Raw genomic sequence first — 11,072 nt, 5'->3', positions numbered from 1 at the left:
AACATCAGATGACTCGGCCTCAGGCCTAGCTGGAAAAACATAAAATCGGGGCTGGCCCCAACCAATCTGAACTGAGTCTCTAGGATGGCCTCTAACTAGCTGGCCTCCACCTCTAACGGTCTGACCTCCACCTCTAATGGCCCGACCTCCACCTCTAGCTTCCTGACCCCTACCTCCAGCTGGCTGAGCAGGCGGTGAAGTAACCGGTGCCGGTATTATGGCATGAGAATCCTGCCGAGATCTGTTACTCAACAACCTAGGGCAATATCTCCTGATCTGACCAATGTTCTCACACTCATAACACCCATCCTGATGTCGTGGCGGCTGAAGTTGAAGCTGACCCGAACGAGCAGGATAACCACTGTAGTAACTCTGGAGTGGTGGTGCACTGATAGGAGCTGAATGTGCACTAAATGCTGGCTGCCCAGAGTAAGGCATAATAAGGCCGTGACTCCCTGAAGCATCAGGAGATGCCTGAAGTTTTGAATGAAACGGTCTGGGAGGATGACCTCTACCAAAATTACCCCTGCCTCCAGGCGAGGCACTACTGAAACCACCGAACTGACGAGGCCTCTTATCAAACCTCTGTCCTCTCTCCTGTGAAAGAACCATCTCGATCCTCCTCGCGACATTAGCAGCCTCCTGAAAGGAAATCTCACTTCCGGTGTCCTTGGCCATCTGAATCCTGATAGGGTGAGTGAGTCCCTCAATAAACCTCCTCACCCTCTCTCCCTCAGTAAGTAGTAAAAAGAGAGCATGACGGGCTAAATCCACAAAACGGGACTCATATTGAGTAACAGTCATACTGCCCTGCTGTAGACGCTCAAATTGCATATGGTAATCCTCTCTCAGTATGATAGGACGGAGCTTCTCCAGAAATAGCTGCGAGAACTGCTTCCAGGTAAGTGCAGACAATAAAACTAGTCTGGTCAATGTATAATATCTCCACCACCTCTTGGCGGAACCCATCATCTGAAATACAACAAATCAACCCCATTGGTCTCAACTATACCCATGTTCCGCAGCACCTCATGGCAGAGGTCAAGATAATCCTGTGGGTCCTCAGAAGGTGTACCACTAAAGTGAACTGGAAAGAACTTAGTAAACTTATCCAGTCTCAATAAGGCCTCAAAAGATATGGCGGGCCTATCACCGGTCTGTGCCACAAAAACTGGCTGAACTACCCCAACTGGCGGGGCTGCGGGAGCCTGATTCTGGGGAGCCATCTGCTATGGAGCAGGAGTAGTGTGAGTTTGTTCTCCTCCCCTAGCATGTGAGACGGCCGGTGCCACTGGAAATGTACCATTCTGGGCCACGCCCTCCATAAGACTCACCAGACGGACTAGAGCGTCCTAAAACACTGGAGTAGCTATGAACCCTTCCGGAACCTGAACTGGTCCAACTGGTACAGTCTGAACTGGAACCTCCTCCTGAAGATCCACCTGAGGATCTACAACAGGTGCTGCTGCTCGAGCTCTAGACTGAGTTCTACCTCTGCCTCTGTCTCGGCATCTAGCACATCCTTGGCCTCGACCTCTACCCCTGGCCATAGTTGCCACCGGGGGCTCTGGTCCCGATCCGTCTGTAGATATATTACGTGTTCTCACCATCTGCGAGAGAATAAGAATAGACTGGTTTAATAATCAATGATAGAATAAGATCGCACGACAGAATAAGAAAGAAGTGATATTGTTCCTAAACTTTAAAGCCTCAGAAAGATAAGTACAGACGTCTCCGTACCGATCCTTTAGACTCTACTAAGTTTGCTCGTGACTCGTGAGACCTATGTAACCTAGTGCTCTAATAGAAACTGTCACGACCCGAAATTCCCACCTTCGAGACCGTGATGGCGCCTAACCTTTCACTTGCTAGGCAAGCCAATGTTAGTATAATATTATCTATTTTAAAATAATTTTAAATTAATGAATAACAAAGAAACAAATGCAGAAGTAAAGTCTTAAATGTAGTGAATTATCCATAATAATAGCGATGTCTAAATACCATCCCAGAACTGGAGTCACAAGTGCACGAGCTTCTAGAATGATACAAATAAGGGTCTAAATAAAATAAAATTTTCTGAAAGCAAACACACAGCTAAAGTAAAGTAGACGGGGACTTCAGAACTGCGGACGCTGTGCAGTTATACCTCATGTCTCCTCTGAGCAGCTGAAATCCGAGCAAGTCTATGGTATGCCACTAGGACCAACTCCGAAATCTGCACAAGAAATGCAGAGTGTAGTATCAGTACAACCGGCCCCATGTACTGGTAAGTGTCGAGCCTAACCTCGACGAAGTAGTGACAAGGTTAAGGCGGGTCACTTACATTTAACCTGTATGCAATAATAGTAATAACAACAATAATAATAATGGGAATATTAGTAAGACCAGTAAATAATATTAATAATTGAAATCAACTTAGTAGTCACAATCCCTCAACTTGTTTCTATTGCGGCGTGCAACCCGTTCCCCAATATAAATTTTAAACAATTCCGTTGCGACGTACAACCCGATCCCCCAATACAGACTTTTAAATAAGTCTGTTGCGGCGTACAATCCGATCCCCCAATATAGACTTTTAAATAAGTCTGTTGCGGCGTGCAATCTGATCCCCCAATACAGACTTTTAAATAAGTCTGCAATCCGATCCCCCAATATAGACTTTTATAAAAGTCTGTTGCGACATGCACTCCGATCCCCCAATATAGATTTACTTTCATTCCCGTTGCGGCGTGTAACCCGATCCCCCAATATATTTTAACAACTCATAAATGTAATAAAAATTACTCCAATAAATACCACGTCAAATGAGAAACTATTAAGAATTAAGGCACACAATAATTATAATTTATTTATGAACAAACAATGATAATTAGCAATTAATTATGAAAATCATGGAGAAAATAGGCAGTTTAACATTTAGTATGCTAAATGTCAAATAGCAATTAAGACACATAAGTCAAATAAGCATGTAACAATTATTGCAGGAATTCAAGAATTAATATTTGACAAGGAATATGAGTGAAACGGTTAATATAATAATTCATTCATGATTTAAAACGATTTATTTATGATTTTTCAAGTAATTATACAAATAATTAATTTGACTACGTATAGACACTCGTCACCTTGCCTATACGTGATTCACATGCATCTTACATAACACATAATTTAGGGGTTCTATTCCCTCAAGTCAAGGTTAATCATGACACTTACCTCGCTTTGCAACCAAATTTCAAGAATCCAATAAACCTTTGCCTCGCGAATTCGTGTCCGAAATCCTCAAATCTAGTCATAATCAATTCAATATACTCAATACAAATTGTAGGAATTAATTCCATATGAATTTATAAATTTTCCGGATAAAATCCAAAATTTGTTTTAAAAATCAATAGTGGGACCCACATCTCGAATCCCGAAAAAACTTACAAAATCTGAACACCCGTTCCGATACGAGTTCAACCATACAAATATTATCGAATTCTGACATCGGATTAGCTTTCAAATCTTCATTTTATATTTTTGGAAAATTTTATAAAAATCTGATTTTTCTTCCATAAATTTACGGATTCTTGGTGTAAATGAGTATGGAATCATGAAATATAATTAATATAGGATAAGGAACACTTACTCCAATGTTTTCCCTTGAAAATCGCCCAAATATCGTCTTACCCGAGCTCAAAATCGAAAATGATGGAAAATGGGTCGAAATCCCATTTCCAGAACTTAAGTTCTGTTTGCCCAGATTTTTACTTATCACGATCGCGGAAATTCGTTCGCGATCACGTAGAACAACCTTTGCCCAGGTCCATTTTACTCTTCGCGGTCGCGGGAATGGCTTCGCGATCGCGAAACTGTACTTTGCTGCCCCAGAAATATACTCTACGCGAATGCATAAAACACCACGCGAACGCGATGCTCTAACACTCAGACTTACGCGATCGCGAATGACCTCACTCATTTGCGATGAGTAAAGCGCGTGGCTCAGCTTTAGCCTCCTTAACTCTACGCGAACGTGACCTTGGCCACGCGTTCGCGAAGCACCACTTCGTACCCCTACGCGATCGCATCCTCAAATTCGCGAACCCGAAGAACAACTTTAGCTGGCCTCTCAGATTGCCTTACGCGATCGCAAAATCTCCCCCGCGAAAGCGATGAAGAAAACTTCTACAACAAAACACCAGAAAATATGCTATCTTCCTTAAGTCCAAAATGGCCCGCTGAGCATCCAAAACTCACCTGAGCCCTCGGGGCTCCAAACCAAACATGCACACAAGTCCAAAAACTTCATACGAACTCGCTCGCACGATCAAAACACCAATTTAACACCTAGAATTACGAATCAGATACCAAATCAAATAAAATTTTTAAGAAAACTTTAAAACTTCTATTTTCACAACCGAACGTCTGAATCACGTCAAATCAACTCTGTTTCTTACCAAATTCACTAGACAATTCATAAATGACATAACAGACCTATAAAATTTTTCAGAACTCGAATCCGACCCCGATATCAATAAAAGTCAATTTGTAGTCAAACTTTGAAATCTTTAAGCCTTTAGGCTTCTAGTTTTCATCAACTGGCAATAATTCAAGCTAGTGACCTTTAAATTAAATTCCGGGTATACGCCCAAGTTTCAAATCACGATACAGACCTACCGGAACTGTCAAAACACTTATCCGAGTCCGTTTGCTTAAAATGTTGACCAAAGTCAACTTAATTGAGTTTTAAGGCTCTATTTCACATTTTAATCAATTTTTCATATAAAAACTTTTCGAAAAATTATACGGACTGTGCACATAAGTCGAGGAATGATAAATAGTACTTTTTGAGGTCTTAGAATTCAAAATTAGTTATTAAATTTAAAGATGATCTTTTGGGTCATCACATTCTCCACCTCTAAAACTAACATTCGTCCTCGAACGGAATTAGAAAAGTACCTAAGTTGGTAAAAAGGTGTGGATATTCACTCCGCATGTCCGACTTGGAATCCCAGGTAGATGCTTATACCGGCTGACCTCTCCATTTTACCCGAACTGAAGGATAACTCTTAGACCTCAACTGTCGGACCTGCCGGGCTAAAATAACTACTGGCTCCTCTTCAAAAGCCAAATCTTTGTCCAATTGGACTGAAGTAAAATCTAACACAAGGGACGGATCACCATGACATTTCCGTAGCATAGACACATGGAACACCGAATGAACTACTGATAAACTAGGTGGTAGTGTAGCCTGTAGGCTATTTCACCCACCCTTTCGAGAATTTCGAAGGGTCCAATATACCCGGGGCTCAAATTGCCCTTCTTTCTGAACCTCATTACACCTTTCATAGGTGAAACCCGGAGCAATACTCTTTCTCCAACCATGAATGCAATATCACGAACCTTACGGTCGGCATAACTCTTTTGCCTAGACTGAGCTGTGCGAAGTCGATCCTGAATAACTTTGACCTTATCCAAGGCATCCTGTACCAAATCGGTACCCAACAATCGAGCCTCTCCCAATTCAAACCATCCAACTGGCGAACGACATCGCCTTCCGTATAATGCCTCATATGGAGCCATCTGAATGCTCGACTGGTAGCTATTACTATAAGCAAACTCCGCAAGTGGCAAGAATTGATCCCAAGAACCTCCAAAGTCTATAACACAAGCGCGTAGCATATCTTCCAATATCTGAATAGTGCGTTCTGACTGTCCGTCCGTCTGTGGATGAACTGTTGTACTCAACTCAAACCGCGTGCCTAACTCATGCTGTACAGCCCTTCAGAAGAGTGAGGTAAACTGTGTACCTCAATCTGAAATAATAGACACAGGCACACCGTGAAGGCGGACAATCTCATGAATGTAAATTTCAGCTAACCGCTCTGAAGAATAGGTAACTGCCATTGGAATGAAATGTGCTAACTTGATCAACTTGTCCACAATGACCCAAACTGCGTCAAATTTTCTCTGAGTCTGTGAAAGCCCAACAACAAAATCCATAGTGATATGCTCCCACTTCCACTCAGGAATTTCTAACTTCTAAAGCAAACCACCAGGTCTCTGATGCTCATACTTGACTTGTTGACAATTCAGACACCGAGCTACAAATGCAACTATATCCTTCTTCATTCTCCTCCACCAATAATGTTGCCGCAAATCTTGATAGATTTTGGTGGCACCAGGATGAATAGAATACCTGGAACTGTGGGCCTCTTCCAGAATTAATTCACGAAGCCCATCCACATTAGGCACACAAATATGACCCTGTATTCACAGAACTCCATCTTCCCCCACAGCAACCTGTTTGGCATCACCGTGCCGCACCGTGTCCTTAAGGACAAGTAAATGAGGATCATCATACTGCCGCTCTCTGATGCGCTCATATAAAGAAGACCGAGCGACTGTGCAAGCTAGAACCCGACTGGGTTCCGAAACATCTAACCTCATGAACTGATTAGCCAAAGTCTGAACATCTGCAGCTAACGGTCTCTCACTAACCGGAATATACGCAAGACTGCCCATACTCACAACCTTTCTACTCAAAACATCATCCACCACATTGGCCTTTCCGGGGTGATATAAAATAGTGATATCATAATCTTTCAACAACTCTAACCATCTTCTCTGCCTCAAATTGAGCTCTTTTTGCCTGAACAGATATTGCATGCTATGATGATCAGTAAATACCTCCAAGAGACACCGTAAAGGTAATGTCTCCAAATCTTCAAAGCGTGGATAATGGCTGCCAATTCTAAGTCATGAACATGATAATTCTTCTCATGAACTTTCAACTGCCGCGATGCATATGCAATCATCCTGCCATCTTGCATTAATACTGCACCAAGCCCAACGTGAGATGTATCACAATACACCGTATAAAATCCTGAACATGTGGGTAACACCAACACTGGCGCCGTAGTGAAAGCGGTCTTGAGCTTCTGAAAGATCAACTCACACTCGTCTGACCATCCGAATAGAACACCTTTCTGGGTCAGTCTGGTCAATGGGCTTGCTATAGATGAAAACCCTTCCATGAACCGGCGATAATAACCTGCCAAACCCATGAAACTCCGGATCTCTGTAACTGAAGTAGGTTTAGGCCAATTCTGAACAACCTCAATCTTCTTTGGATCCACCTTTATGCCTTCTGCCAATACAACATGCCCCAAAAAGGCAACTGAGTTTAACCAAGACTCACCTTTTGAAAATTTGGCATATAATTGATTATTCTTCAAAGTGTGAAGCACACTCCAAAGATGTTGTTCATGCTCATCTCGACTGCTGGAGTAAATTAAGATATCATCGATGAATACAATCACAAAATAATCCAAATAGTGCTTGAACACCCGATTCATCAAATCCATAAATGCTACTGGGGCATTTGTCAGCCCAAATGACATCACTAGGAATTTGTAATGCCCATACCGAGTCCGAAAAGCTGTCTTAGGGACATCAGATGCCCTAATCTTCAACTTATGGTAACCACACCTCAAATCAATCTTCAAAAATACCTTGGCACCCTGAAGCTGATAAAATACGTCATCAATTCTTGGCAGCGGATATTTGTTTTTGATAGTAGCCTTGTTCAATTGCCGATAATCTATATATATCTGCATAGAACCATCTTTCTTCTTTACAAATAGTACTGGTTCACCCTAGGGCGAGACACTGGGTCTAATGAATCCCTGATCAAGCAAGTCTTGTAACTGCTCCTTCAATTCTTTCAACTCCGGCGGGGCCATACAGTATGGTGGAATAGAAATAGGCTGAGTGCCCGGAGCCAAATCAATACAGAAGTCAATATCTCTGTTGGGTGGCATCCCCGGCAAATTTGAAGGAAATACTTCTGGAAATTCACGAACAACTGGTACTGAGTCCATAGAAGGAACATCCGCACTGGGATCACGAATATAAGCCAAATAGGCTAGATACCCTTTCTCGACCATACACCGAGCTTTCAAATAAGAAATAACCCTGCTATTAGAATGACCAGGAGTTCCTTTCCACTCTAACCGAGGTAACCCTGGCATGGTTAGGGTCACTGTCTTAGCATGACAATCCAATTTAGCATGATAAGGTGATAGCCAATCCATACCCAAGATGACATCAAAATCTACCATATCAAGAAGTAGAAGATCCACACTAGTCTCAAGACTACCAATAGTAACCACACACAAACGATAGACATGATCTACTACAACAGAGTCTCCCACCGGTGTAGATACACACACAGAAGCACTCAGAGAATCATAAGGCACAACCAAATATGAGGCAAAATAGGAGAACACATAGGAATAAGTAGATTCTGGATCAAATAGAACTGAAGCATCTCTATGGCAAACTAGAATAATACCTGTGATCATAACATCAGATGACTCGGCCTCAGGCCTAGCTGAAAAAGCATAAAATTGGGGCTGAGCCCCACCACTCTGAACTGCATCTCTGGGACGACCTCTAACTGGCTGGCCTCCACCTCTAACGGTCTAACCTCCACCTCTAATGGCCTGACCTCCACCTCTAGCTGCCTCACCCCTACCTCTAGCTGGCTGAGCAGGTGGTGAAGTAACTGGTGCTGGTATGATGGCACGAGAATCCTGCCGAGATCTGTTACTCAACAACCTAGGGCAATATCTCCTGATGTGACCAATGCTCCCACACTCATAACACCTATCCTGATGTCGTGGCGGCTGAAGTTGAAGCTGACCCGAACGGGCTGGATAACCGTTGTAGTAACTCTGGAGTGGTGGTGCACTGATAGGAGCTGAATGTGCACTAAATGCTGGTTGCCCAGAGTAAGGTATAATAGGATCGTGACTCCCTGACGCACCGAAAGATGCCTGAAGTGCTGAATAAAACGGTCTAGGAGGATGACCTCTACCAAAATTACCCTTGCCTCCAAACGAGGCACCATTGAAACCACCGAATTGATGAGACCTCTTATCAGACCTCTACCCTCTCTTCTGTGCAAGAACCATCTCGATCCTCCTCGCAACATTAGCAGCCGCCTGAAAGGAAATCTCACTTCCGGTGTCCTTGGCCATCTGAAGCCTGATAGGGTGAGTGAGTCCCTCAATAAACCTCCTCACCCTCTCTCCCTTAGTAGGTAGTAAAAGGAGAGCATGACAGGCTAAATCCACAAAACGGGACTCATACCGAGTAACAATCATACTGCCATACTGTAGACGCTCAAATTGCTTGCGATAATCCTCTCTCCGTGTGATAGGAAGGAACTTCTCTAGAAATAGCTGCGAGAACTACTCCCAAGCAAGTGTAGGCGATCCAATTGGTCTGGTCAATGTATAATCTCTCCACCACTTCGTGGCGGAACCCGTCATCTGAAATACAGCAATATCAACCCCATTGGTCTCAACAATACCCATGTTCCGCAGCACCTCATGGCAGCAATCAAGATAATCCAGTAGGTCCTCAGAAGGTGTACCACTGAAGTGAACTGGAAAGAGCTTAGTAAGCTTATCCAGTCTCAATAAGGCCTCAAAAGACATGGCAGGCCAATCACCGGTCTGTGCCGCAACAACTAGCTGAACTACCCCAACTGGCGGGGCTTCGGGAGCCTGATTCTGGGGAGCCATATGCTCCAGAGTGGGAGTAGTGTGAGTTTGTGCTCCTCCTCCAGCATGTGAGATGGCTGGTGACACTAGAAATGTACCATTATGGGCCACGCCCTCCATAAGACTCACCAGACGGACTAGAGCGTCCTAAAGCACTGGAGTAGCTATGAACCCTTCCGGAACCTGAACTGGTCCAACCGGTACAGTCTGAACTGGAACCTCCTCCTGAAGATCCACCTGAGAATCTACAACAGGTATTGCTGCTCGAGCTCTAGACTGAGCTCTACCTCTGCCTCTGCCTTGGCCTCTAGCACAACCTCGGCCTCGACCTCTACCCCTGGCCATAGTTGCCACCGGGGGCTCTGGTCCCTATCCATCGGTAGATGTATTACGTGTTCTCGCCATCTGCAAGAGAATAAGAATAGAATGGTTCAATTATCGATGATAGAATAAAATCGCACGACGGGATAAGAAAGAAGTGATATTGTTTCTAAACTTCATAGCCTCTGAAAGATAAGTACAGACGTCTCCGTACCGATCCTTCAGACTCTACTAAGTTTGCTCGTGACTCGTGAGACCTATGTAAAGTAGTGCTCTGTACTTCGCTAATGTCACGACCCAAAATTCTCACCTTCGGACCGTGATGGCGCCTAATATTTTACTTGCTAGGCAAGCCAACGTTAGAATAATATTATCCATTTTAAAATAATTTTTAAATTTATTAATAACAAAGAAACAAATACAGAAGTAAAGTGTGAAATGTAGTGAATAATCAATAATAATAGCGATGTCTAAATACCATCCCAGAACTGGAGTCACAAGTGCACGAGCTTCTAGAATGATACAAATAAGGGTCAGAATAAAATAAAGCTGTCTGAAAGCAAACACACAGCTAAAGTAAAGTAGACGGGGACTTCAGAATTGCGGACGCTGTGCAGTTATATCTCAAGTCTCCTCTGAGTAGCTGAAATCCGAGCAAGTCTATGGTACGCCACTGGGACCAACTCCGAAATCTGCACAAGAAGTGCAGAGTGTAGTATCAGTACAACCGACCCCATATACTGGTAAGTGCCGAGCCTAACCTCGACGAAGTAGTGACGAGGCTAAGGCGGGTCACTTACATTTAACTTGTACGCAATAATAGTAATAACAACAATAATAATAACGGGAATATTAGTAAGACCAGTAAATAATATTAATAATTGAAATCAACTCAACAGTCACAATCCCTCAACTTGTTTCTATTGCGGCGTGCAACTCGTTCCCCCAATATAAATTTTAAACAATTTCGTTGCGGTGTACAACTCGATCCCCCACTATAGACTTTTAAATAAATCTGTTGCGGCGTGCAATCCGATCCCCCAATATAGACTTTTAAATAAGTCTGTTGCGACGTGCAATCCGATCTCCCAATATAAACTTTTAAATAAGTCTACAATCCGATCCCCCAATATAGATTTACTTTCATTCCCGTTGCGACGCGCAACCTGATCCCCCAATATATTTTAATAACTCATAAAT

This window comes from Nicotiana tabacum, chromosome 2 (assembly GCF_000715075.1).
Source record: "Nicotiana tabacum cultivar K326 chromosome 2, ASM71507v2, whole genome shotgun sequence".
Lineage (NCBI taxonomy): Eukaryota > Viridiplantae > Streptophyta > Magnoliopsida > Solanales > Solanaceae > Nicotiana > Nicotiana tabacum.
The sequence above is the reverse complement of the archived record's forward strand: the minus strand, read 5'-3'. Positions refer to the sequence as shown.